The sequence below is a fragment of the Elephas maximus genome, chromosome 20, assembly GCF_024166365.1.
Source record: "Elephas maximus indicus isolate mEleMax1 chromosome 20, mEleMax1 primary haplotype, whole genome shotgun sequence".
In the NCBI taxonomy this organism is placed as follows: Eukaryota; Metazoa; Chordata; class Mammalia; order Proboscidea; family Elephantidae; genus Elephas; species Elephas maximus.
In genome coordinates, this window is record NC_064838.1 from 47,858,849 (window position 1) to 47,869,422 (window position 10,574).

At 45.2% G+C, this 10,574-nt stretch overlaps 1 protein-coding gene across 3 annotated transcripts in view; it reads right to left on the reverse strand.

Moving 5' to 3' along the window:
- The window catches only part of ANO10 (anoctamin 10), a 230,588-nt gene that overhangs the window by 5,999 nt on the left and 214,015 nt on the right, over positions 1–10,574 (reverse strand). The gene's annotated exons all lie outside the window — the stretch shown is intronic.

Consider the following 10,574-nt stretch of genomic DNA (forward strand, 5'->3'; position numbering starts at 1 on the left):
CATTATTAGTAATGATTATAATAGGAACCCCATCACTAAGTGTGTTGGCCAAATGCACAGCTTAACCTAAGACATTTTTCCTGAGACTGCAATGCTTCCCACAGACCTTGACATCCATGGGGGCCCACAGACCTTGGACAACCCCTTCCCCTTGCCTCCCAGGCTTGTGGCAGAGACTGTCCCTGGCTGAGCCCACAATCAGCTTCAGGATCCTTCTAATCACCAAACCCCATTGCCATCGAGTCGGTCCCAACTCACAGTGACCCTGTAGGACAGAGTAGAACTGCCCCATAGGGTTTCCAAAGAGCGCCTGGTGGATTTGAACTGCTGACCTTTTGGTTACCAACTGTAGCTCTTAACCACTATGCCACCTGGGTTTCCCTTCTAATCACAGAGCTCAGGAAATCATCACCAACTGACTGCACATCCAACCCAAGCGGAACTCTGTTAGCGCCTGCTCCATTACTCCTCCACCCCCAAGCCAGTAATAATAACCTACAGAAGGAATCGATCTGGGTAGCTCATAGCTGAAGGACTGAGAGACTCCCATGCATTCACTCCTTCCTCTAAACCGGTGGCCTCTTTCTGCTTCACAGAAAACAGGAGCCAGGTTCTCAGGTCAGTTCAGTTTGGCAATGGCACCTGGCTCCATGGAGTCCTCCTAGCCTCGGGTGCACAAGCCTGGCAACGATGCACTGCAATCACTCAGGAGGACACCTAGCCCCCACCCCAGGGATGCTGAGTGAATTGGTCTGGGGTGCAGTCTGGGAGGCAGGCCTTTGAAGTCCCCAGGTGGTTCTAACATGCAGAGTAAGCTGGGAAACACTGCCTGAAAGGAAGGCACTAAGCACTCTGTCAGGAGCAGTGGAAGGGTGACAGGAAGGGAATAACCTCCACACAAGGCTGTGCACCCGTTCCTCATCCACTCTCTGCAACGACAAATAAAGTCTTCTCGGCCCGGATGGCTTCTCTGGAGAGTTCTACCAAACTTTCAGAGAAGAGTTAACACCACTACTACTAAAGGTATTTCAGAGCACAGAAAAAGATGGAATACTTCCAAACTCATTCTATGAAGCCAGCATATCCCTGATACCAAAACCAGGTAATGACACCACAAAAAAAGAAAATTACAGACCTATATCCCTCACGAGCTTAGATGCAAAAATCCTCAACAAAATTCTAGCCAATAGACTTCAATGACATATCAAAAAAGTAACTGACCATGACCAAGTGGGATTCATACCAGGTATGCAGGGATGGTTCAACTTTAGAAAAACAATCAACATAATCCATTACGTAAATAAAAAGACAAGAACCACATGATCTTATCAACTGATGCAGAAAAGGCATTTGACAAAGTTCAACACCCATTCATGATAAAAACTCTCAGCAAAATAAGAATAGGAGGAAAATTCCTCAACATAATAAAGGGTATTTCTACAAAGCCAACAGCCAACATCATCCTAAATGGAGAGAGTCTGAAAGCATTCCCCTTGAGACCAGAACCAGACAAGGATGCCCTTTATCACCACTCTTATTCAACATTGTGCTGCAGGTCCTAGCTAGAGCAATTAGGCTAGATAAAGAAATAAAGGGTGTCCAGACTGGCAAGGAAGAAGTAAAAGTATCTCTATTTGCAGATACCATGATCTTATACAGAAAACCTGAAGGAATCCTCAAGAAAACTGCTGAAACTAATAGAAGAGTTCAGCAGAGTATCAGGATACAAGATAAACACACAAAAATCAGTTGGATTCCTCTACACCAACAAAAGGAACATTGAAGAGGAAATCACCAAATCAATGCCATTCACAAGAAGATAAAATACTTAGGAATAAATCTTACCAGAGACGTAAAAGACCTATACAAAGAAAACTACAAGACAGCACTGCAAGAAGCCAAAAGAGACATAAGTGGAAAAACATACCTTGCTCATGGATAGGAAGACTTAACATTGTAAAAATATCTATTTTATGAAAAGCGATCTATAGATACAATGCAATTCCGATCCAAATTCCAAGGACATTTTTTTAATGAGCTGGAGAAACAAATCACCAGCTTCATATGGAAGGGAAAGAGGCCCTGGATAAGCAAAGCATTACGAAAAAGAAGAACAAAGTGGGAGGCCTCACGCTACCTGATTTTAGAGCCTATTTATACTGCCACAGTAGTCAAAACAGCCTGGTACTGGGTACAACAACAGAAACATAGACCAATGGAATAGAATTGAGACTCCAGACGTAAATTCATCCACCTGTAAGCAGCTGATATTTGACAAAGGCCCAAAGTCAGTTAATTGGGGAAAAGACAATCTCTTTAACAAATGGTGCCGGCATAACTGGATATCCATCTGCAAAAAAATGAAACAAGACCCATACCTCGCCATGCACAAAAAGTAACTCAAAATGGATCAAAGACCTAAATATAAAATCTAAAACGATAAAGGTCATGAAAGAAAAAATAGGGACAATGCTAGGAGCCCTAATACAAAACATTACTAACAATGCACAAACACCAGAACAGAAACTAGATAACTGGGAGCTCCTAAAAATCAAACACCTATGCTCATCCAAAGATTTCACCAAAAGAGTAAAAAGATTACCTACAGACTGGGAAAAAGTTTTTAGCCATGACATTTCCGATCAGTGTCTAGTCTCTAAAGTCTACATGATACTGTAAAAACTCAACAAGAAAAAGACAAATAACCCAATTAAAAAATGGGCAAAGGATATGAACAAGCATTTCACTAAAGAAGACATTCAGGTAGCCAACAGATACATGAGGAAATGCTCACGATCATTAGCCATTAGAGAAATGCAAATCAAAACTACAATGAGATTCCATTTCACTCCAATGCAAAAAAAAAAAAAAACACAAAATAATAAATGTTGGAGAGGTTGTGGAGAGACTGGAACACTTCTACACTGCTGGTGGGAATGTAAAATGGTACAACTACTTTGGAATTTGATTTGGCGCTTCCTTAAAAAGTTAGAAATAGAACTACCGTATGATCCAGCAATCCCACTCCTTGGAATACATCCTAGAGAGATAAGAGCCTTTACATGAACAGATATATGTACACCCATGTTCACTGCAGCACTGTTTACAATAGCAAAAAGATAGAAGCAACCAAGGTGCCCATCAACAGATGAATGGATAAATAAATTATGGTATATTCAGACAATGGAATACTACGCATTGATAAAGAACAATGATGAATCCGTGAAACATTTCATAACATGAAAGAATCTGGAAGGCATTATGCCGAGTGAAGTTAGTCAGTTGCAAAAGGACAAATACTGTAGGAGACCACTATTATAAGAACTCAAGAAATAGTTTAAACAAAGAAGAGAATATTCTTTGATGGTTATGAGGGGGGAGGGAGGGAGGGAGAGGGGTATTCACTAATTAGATAGTAGATAAGCACTACTTTAGGTGAAGGGAAAGAAAACACATAATACAGGAGAGGTCAGCACAACTGAACTAAACCAAAAGCAAAGAAGTTTCCTGAATAAACTGAATGCTTCAAAGGCCAGCGTAGCAGGGGCGGGGGTTTGGGGACCATGGTTTCAGGGGACATCTAGGTCATTTGGCATAATAAAATCTATTAAGAAAACATTCTGCATCCCACTTCGGACAGTGGCATCTGGGGGGTCTTAAACGCTAGCCAGTAGCCATCTAAGATGCATGAATTGGTCTCAACCCACCTAGAGCAAAGGAGAATGAAAAACACCAAAAATGCAAGGTAATTATGAGCCCAAGAGACAGAAAGGGCCACATAAACCAGAGACTACATCAATCCGAGACCAGAAGAACTAGATGGTGACTGGCTACAACCGATGACTGCCCTGACAGGGAACATGACAGAGAACCCCTGAGGGAGCAGGAGAGCAGCGGGATGCAGACGTCAAATTCTCGTAAAAAGACCAGACTTAACGGTCTGACTGAGACTGGAAGGACCCTGGAGGTCATGGTCCCCAGACCTTCTGTTGGCCCAAGACTGGAACCATTCCCAAAGCCAACTCTTCAGACAGGGATTGGACTGGACTATAGGATAGAAAAAGACGGTGGTGAGGAGTAAGCTTTTTAGATCAAGTAGACAGGAGACTATGAGGGCAGCTCCTGCCTGGAGGGGAGATGAGAAGGCAGAGAGTGTCAGAAGCTGGCTGAATGGACACAAAAATAGGGGGTGGAAAGAAGGATTGTGCTGTCTCATTAGGGGGAGAGCAACTAGGAGTATATATAGCAAGGTATATATAAATTTTTATATGAGAGACTGACCTGATCGGTAAACTTTCACTTAAAACACAATAAAAATTAAAAAAAAAAAAAAGTCTTCTCTATCAGCCTCATTGATGAGGCCATGAGACCCAGCAAGGCTAAGTACCTTGTTTGGGTCACGGAGCTAGAAAAACTGACCTGATCGGTAAACTTTCACTTAAAACACAATAAAAATTAAAAAAAAAAAAAGTCTTCTCTATCAGCCTCATTGATGAGGCCATGAGACCCAGCAAGGCTAAGTACCTTGTTTGGGTCACGGAGCTAGAAAAACTGACCTGATCGGTAAACTTTCACTTAAAACACAATAAAAATTAAAAAAAAAAAAAAAAGTCTTCTCTATCAGCCTCATTGATGAGGCCATGAGACCCAGCAAGGCTAAGTACCTTGTTTGGGTCACGGAGCTAGAGTCAGGGCAAAATGAAGCAAAGGTCTGGGCAGTTCAGGTGAAAAAGAAAGGGCTGGGCCTTCTGAAGTACAATATTTTCATAAAGATTTTTATTTGTTATGTCTAAAGGGAAGTTTACCCCCAACAAGCAATATTCTGAACATATTCTAATATGATTACAGCATTCAAATCTGCCCCGGCCATGTCATCAGGCCTCTGACAACCGTGATGGAAGGTCCAGGAGGAGGAATGGTAGCAGTCAGTCAGGCGGTCCTGAGGGAACTGCGTCCATCTCTTCCTTGGCAAAGGAGTCTGGGTGGTGCAAGTGGTTTGCAATTGGCTTCTGAACCTAAAGGCTGCCTGTTACACCCACCCTGTGACTCCATGGAAGAAAGGCCTGGTGATCCGCTTCCGTAAAAATTACGGCCTAGAAAACCCAGTGGAGCATTTCTACTTCGGAACACGTGGGGTCGCCATGAGTCAGAGCCCACTCTACAGGCACTGGGTTTCATCTCCCTCTGGAAAGGTTGATGACAATCAGGTATGCAGGGCTCTTGCGTGTCCCCCCCACGCCGCCGCCCCCACCAGCTTCCTCACAGTCCTCCAGCTCAGGAGCGTCCTGTCAGCAGGCTCCATCCACTCCACCTGCCAAGCACACCCTGCCCCACTTCTCCCGTCTCTTGCCTTAGGGCTCCCGTCCCTGCCTGCGCTGAAACTTCCTCCCAGACTCTTCCTTTCTTGCCACCTTGCCCAAAAGCAGCCAGGGGACCAGAACATGCTGCCCCAAGGGTTTCCCATCACATTTTGGAATGAATTTCACCCTCCTCCTTTCCTCTCATACCCTCTACCCTCCCAGCCCCTGACACTCCAGCCTTGGGTCTCTCTTCCAACACAGCCGTCATTCAACCTTAAGGGTCTTTCACTATCTGCCTTGGCTGCCCCTGAGCTCTGCATGGGGGACTCCTTCCAGCCACTCAGTCCTCAGGGTAAATGTCATTCCCCACAGAGCCTTCCCTGCTCACCGCCAGAGAAGCCATCCAGTCACCTCACCACTACATGGAAGCCTCGTCCTGCGGGTGAGGAGCGTATATGAGACATACTCAAGGTTCCTGAAGTCAGTGCTCCTCTCCTGAGCATGAATTTGTGGCCCTGTGCCTAGATCGTAAGAACACACAGTGGTAGCAGGAGCTTATGTCAGAAGTCTCAGTATTTCAGGGTTCCCAATGGTACCTGGCCTGGCCACAATGCAGATTTGGGCCCAGCCCCTAAGACTCTGACTCAGTGGGAGCAAGAATCTTATTTCCACAAGCCCCTCAGGTGTGGCACAGGTGCAGGTGTCTGCAGTTATAGCTCGGTGGGAGGAGGAAGGGGGAAATTTGAGGGCCATCTGGAAGGTCACCAAATTTTCGGCTTGGTCTCAGACTGAAACCAAGGCTCCTCCAAGAAGACCAAAACCCAGCTCCAGGAAGGCTACAAAACCTGGTGGCCAGGCCCGGCTCACCCAAAAGGTGAGACCCAGGTGTCCATGCTAAGAGCTGACCACCCCAGGGAGGGTAAACATCAGTTCAACTAAGAAAAAAAAAATGTTGTTGGATGTCTACTTCTTAAATTATCTTTTAAGCCCTGTTTTCTCGCATATTTTGGATTTCTGAGCAAAATTTGCAAAAGTGGAACTTAAAAGCACTTTGAAAGGAAACTTCCCAGATATTTTCAGACCACAAATTACTTCCAATGGAGAGTGAGGAGCCCATGGAAGTGGCAGGCCTGCTTTACAATCACCCCTCAGGCATCTGGTCATCCCGGGGCTTCTGCACCCCTCAGGCATCTGGTCATCCCGGGGCTTCTGCAACAGGGAACCGACTGTGTCTAACTAGAGCCAACCCTGAGAGCTGGGCCCTCAGAATCCCTGTGTGTCTGCCAATGTTACGGGCACTAAGTTACTCAGGTGGCTAAAAGGGGCTGGATGCTAACACAACATGACCAAGCTAAAGTGAGGAGCGAGTGGCCCACCTTCTGGGTTTGGGGAACATTATTAGGTGCGACAGGCCCTCATCAGAGGTGCTCACTGTCTCTGTCCCTCACATCCCATCAATGGGTGCTAATATTTCCTCCAAGTTATGGGCACCCTAAATGCGGTCCTCACATTTCTGCAAAATGCACATGAAATCACTACTGTAACAGACCCCTCCCCAGGAACCCCGGGCCTCAGCAGGACGTGGACGCACTGCATCTAGGTTGTTTCCCACAGGCTGTGGGGCTCAGGCAGGCCTGGCCCAGGCCCCAGCCTCAGCCTCGTAGCTATTGTTCTGTAGCCAGCTTCCTGCCAATCTTGGCTGGCTACCTCCGTGCCTCCCCCACTTCCTGCATTTCTAATTGCGCCCATATAGCCAAACCTCTTTTTACCTCCTATTTTGTTGGCGTAACTTTTAATGTCTGTAATATTCTGTTACCTGGGTGCAACTTAAATTAATAATGGTGGCCACCACTTACATCACATTAAAAAACAAAACAAAACAAAACCCACTGCCGCCAAGTTGATTCCGACTCGTAGTGGCCCAATAGGACAGAGTAGAGCTGCCCTATAGGGGTTCAAAGGACACCTGGTGGATTCGAACTGCCGACCATTTGGTTAGCAGCCGTAATACTTAACCACTGCACCACCACAGTTTCCATTACATGCTCTAAACTCTCTCTGTATATTAACTCATTTATTCCTCTTAACTACCCAGTGAGAGATATACCATTATTCCCATTTTAAAGATGACACTGAGGCACCAAGAGGTTGAGAAAAGTGCCCAAGGTCACACAGCTCACAGGTGGTTGGAACCCAGGCAGTCTGGCTCCAGAGCCTGGGTTTGACCTGAACACTGCCCAGCCCTTCCCTGGTATTGGATCCCAACATGATTCCATTTTTGTACTCCTTAGATGTCACCCAGTTATCTTCTGGGGTCACCTGTCTTATGAGACTCAGATCCAACTAGATCACACTTCTATGAGGTTCTGCCCAGTACTTTCTGGGTTCTTGATGAAGCTTAAATTTTGTCTTGTCACACCTGGCTTAGATTTTCTCCTTCTGCTTCATCTCTAAACCCAAGGCAGTCTGGCTGTAGAGTCCACCATGTTACCCTATCCTGATCTGTAAGGGCACATTTAAGCAAGGTTTAAAAAGCTGCTTAAAACTCTAGAAAGGAAACTTAAAAGTCAATTTAAAAAATCTGGAAATCCTTGTTGTTGTTGTTGTTGTTGTTTTTAAGACTCCTGAAGGGCATGTGGAAAGTATGGTGGGAAAGTTAGCTGGCAAAATCACAATGCTCGAGCAGCTGAAACATGGCAAAGAAGTAATGACGAGCGGACTGCTGAAGAGAACATCTCTAAGGAGGAAAAATAAAAAGAACAAGGAAACCTAAATCTGGCAACGAAGGGCAGTGTACTAAAACGGGAACAGAAACATTCATAAATTATTGAGGAACAAGAAAGGTTAAAAGAGGCAATGTGTCCTTCATTAGATGAGGAGAGAAAGCTCGTAACAGATGTTCCTGAGAATTGAATGGATTCTTTTTTGAAAACCAAAAACTTCTGTGAAGTGTAAACAGGCACCGGTCATCCCCAGATGTCAGTGTGGAGAGCAGTGGGCTCTGGAGGGCCTCAGGGACCCACCTAAGGGGACACTGAGCCCGGGGCCTGGAGTGGAATGGCCACCGCCATGTAGGATCAGATCAGAATTCAGAAGGAAGTTGTAGAGGTGCAACTGGAAATAAAAGAATCAAAGTCCTTAGGTTCAAAAGTAAGACATGACTAATGGTAAGGGAATAATATACATAAAAATTATGATTAATTACTTCTAGAATGGCCACCAACGATGTGTGTAAGGACCACATAAGTAAGAGGGTGGCAAAGACGATGGTAATGAAGACATGGAAGTAATGTCCTCAGATAGGAGGACAGAAAAGATCGATGAGGGGCCACCAATTCTGTGTGAGAAAAGGAAAAAAAAATTTCATACTTTGGCAAATGACAATGTTAGAATAGTATGGTGATCAGCTTGCCTCCAAATCAGAGGATAAGCAACCAAGTATCTTTTTATAACAGAACAACCATTAATGGCATCTTTCACTGCAGTAACCAGGTCCACAGGTATGAGGCTATTTTGCAAACTGAAATGTGGGGAGGGAACACCGCATCCAGGTTCTGCTACCATATGGTACTGGCTGTCTAGCAGAGAGCAAGCTCCACAGGGTTACCAGTTAGCATTAGCCCCATGATACCAGCACCTTCAGTGATGTTACTAAAGGACATTAACCCAGATGCTCAGATCACCCAGATGACCAATAGCAGCTGGTCTGGAGGAGGCATTTCCTGGACAAGATACACAGCGTCACTTTATTTATTCAGGAACCAACCCACTTCTGAGTTGAACATACCCAAAACAAAACTCACTGCTGACCCTGGTGGCACAGTGGTTAAGCACCTGGCTGCTAACTGAAAGGCCAGAGGTTTGAACCCACCAACCACTCTGTAGAAAAAGATGTGGTAGTCTGTTTCTGTAAAGATTACAGCTTTGGAAACCCCAAGGGGCAGTTCTACTCTGTCCTACAGAGTCACTGTGAGTTGGATCTGAACATAGGCAATTCAAAATTTTTTATGTGCTGTTCCTTCCTCCTGGATCCGGCTCCAGGGTGATGACTGGGAGGAAGGGTATACCTGGGGGGCCTTGAGAATGTAACCTCCTTCCTGTCTGGAAGCTCTGGGAGCCAAGGATTGAGGCAGCACATTTCTTGAGTTTGCCAAGGTCAGGAGGCCTTGCCTGTAGTCACACAGGTCACTGGATCCCATAAAAGACAAGACCCAGAGAGGTGTATGGCTGCCAAAAGCTGAGATGACCATCTGGTCAACCCTCTGTTTTAATCTGCAGATCCCAATTTGATAAACTAGTGACAGCCCAGGGTTCTAGCTGGGAAGGGAGGCATGGACAGGCCAGTGGATATGGAGGGGGTAATGGAGACCGAGCACGAGTGGCCTGCTCCAGAGAAAGCCCTCACAGGCGCCTTCACTGAAAGCTGTGGTGTATGGGTGGCATTTTCAGAGATGAGGACTGAAACAAACAAACTGTTTGGGTCAGAATAGAAATAAATACCACTAATAAACAATATGAATCAAAAAGTCTCTAAATAGACCCTGAGTTGGGGGTGGCTGCCTGCAGGAGGTATCTGTGGTGATCAGAGGCACCGTATTTTTACGTAAATAACACACGCGTTGTATGTTTTTGCCAACTGTGCAACCATGCTATTTTCATAAGCACGCTATGCTGCGTGTGTTATATGGGTGGGCGTGCTATTTGCATGGGTGTGTTATTTTTGAAAAAAAAAACGTAATCCAGTGCTGGCCCTCTATCACAGTCTTGAGTCCCTGAGTACGAGCGGACACAATTTCACTGAGGCATGAAAAAGAAACCCAGAGATTTTAGAAAATAAGCTGATGAAGTAAACAGCCTAGTAACTGAAATAGAGGAAAACAGTCCTGCGATCATGCCAAGGTTTTAACAAAAAAAAAAAAAAAATTTTTTTTTAATTCAAAATAAAAGTATTTTTCTTAAAAAGTAAGGTGAAATCCCTTTATTCTGAGAAAACCCTAACAGTAGCCACGAAGTGGGACAGGATACCAAGCTGGTGAGCTGCGTTTGTACACGGATGAGCTCTGCATGCCTTCAGTGTTCCCAGGAGGGGAAGGGGCGCAGGATGCTGAGGGCCCCGCCCATCACAGAAGGAGCTCCACCTAGCAGAACCATCAAGGCCATCACCAGAGTGAAAACAGAGCCTTATAAAATGCAGGTGCAACTTCAGGCCTCAGAAAAAGCATAACTGTTTCTCACCATCTTTAGAGTCTTCCCCAGGCCAGTGTTTCAGGACGT